Genomic DNA, 2,052 nt, shown 5'->3' on the forward strand with positions numbered 1-2,052 from the left:
TATTCTGTAACTCTATCTGGTTAACCAGGGAGATTTTTATTTTGAAAAGATTCTGCTGGGGCTTTTTATTTTTTTCAACTGCTTGTTAAAGGAGCATGTAGCCAAGAAAATGGGACACAGAAGCAGTAAGATGGATGTGATCTGCACACGTGTTTTTTCTCACAAGAAAACAAATGCATGTTTACAAAAGGGAGTAACTTCAGGGTTACATTATATAATGGAGCCAGATGTCAACTCTTGAATATACAGCACTCTGGGCAGGTACATTACAAAAAGGAAACCTTTTTCTTCATGGAAGGAAGGAGCAGATTTCTTCTTGGAACATGTCTTGAGAGCTACTCCTAGATGCCATCACGGCTTGTTCAGTCCTGCAAGCTTTGCTCATGTGAGCATCACATCAGGGGACCTGTGGGTTAAGGGGCTATACTAGTCACTGTAGTTTCTCTGCACATCCCACTGATGTTGGTTGGACATCACTGAATGAAAAGCAAATGTGCAGGAAACCCAGTGACTAATACACGCATTTAAGGCCAAAAACTACTAATGTACCAAGTCAATGACAAAGCACAGCAGCTGCAGCCTTAACAGGAAAGCAGGTTTTGTTTTATATGGCCAGGTTTTACTTGCATCAGAATGAACAGAAGTTGTTTCACAGAATACTGTCAGAATAGAAATCAAATACGGATATAGCTGTGTGAAACCTGGACATGTATTTTTAGGTGCACACACCCACACACATATGCAGCCTGAATAGTTCATTCCCTTTCTCTAATACAATCATGGATGCCTCCAGCAGGAACACGAGCCCAGGCATGCTCCTAACCCAATTTGCCTGTGCCACCCCTATTTTAACTATATACTGTATCATGTAACAGCTTGAAAAGCTTCTTTTCAGTGACTTTTTCTTTCCTCCACATCCTCACAATGCTATTCAGTTCTTTTTAGCAACACAGTAATTACCACAGCAGACCAAACCTGAAGTTCTGCAGTTTAGTGCTCAGAACCAATTTAGTTTTCTCATTTAGTTTCTCATTTTCCCCACATAGGCTTAAGGTTTAAATCATGACCTAAGATCCCTTCAGCAAAATATCAATATGGAATCATTGCATTCACTTGCAATTACTTGATGATAGCTTATTTACATTTCCACCTCATAAACAGATCTTCATATTTTAAGAGGCAGCTATCCAGAGTGCTTTTCACAATCAACACACAGTTTTTCAGCTTCAAGGTTATTCAAGCCAGCCACAGTATCTGCTTCCAAAATTAAACCCGAACAGCTACGGCTGGCTCTTTAGAGAGTGTTTCCAATCTCCAAATCACATCTCATCTCTCTTGAGCCACGGACCTCCTTCCCCCACAGCAGTATTTGCTTTACCTTTTGAAAGGCTGGACTGTCATGATCATTTACATCCTTCCTGAACTTCTCTGTGGTAATACAAAAAGGCTGAAAAAAAATCATGCTGTAAGCATGTGGAGCAAGGTTTGCTAAAATGCATGATTAGATGATTAGTCGGACTGCTGAAAGCCTTACACAGGAAGCAGGGATTTGAGGCTCCCTCCCTTGCAACAGTGTTTCAGAGGTGAAGTGTGCTGTCGTAAAGTGGGAAATCCTTTTGCCTGGTGCTACTGTGTTGCATCCGTCCCTACAGAAGCCCTTCTGATATTTCTCAGGCACCAGAGGGCATATTTCTATTAACAGACTCAACAAGAAGTGAAGGATTCAGCACTCCGTCCTCTATTCATCCCCACTGGCAAGAGCCAGTGCAGCACACAGGCGTTCCCAAAGCAGCTCCCGCAGGACATGCTATGCTACAGGAGGCGCATTTCCAATGTCAACAAAGTGAACAGGACTTCTGTTTTGCAAGGGGACGTGTCAGACCCCCCTCCTTCTTTTAGTACAGAGGTCTTCAAAATGACTACATTTTAATTGGCACTGAAAATCTGTTTTCACTGTGTCCTTTAATATTTAAGGCAACCAGGCTAAGTCTCTCTATAAAGAGCAGGTGTAAGAAACTAGTCAAGAGAAGGGGGAAAGAAGAACCCACGCTG

This window comes from Strix aluco, chromosome 3, assembly GCF_031877795.1.
Source record: "Strix aluco isolate bStrAlu1 chromosome 3, bStrAlu1.hap1, whole genome shotgun sequence".
Lineage (NCBI taxonomy): Eukaryota > Metazoa > Chordata > Aves > Strigiformes > Strigidae > Strix > Strix aluco.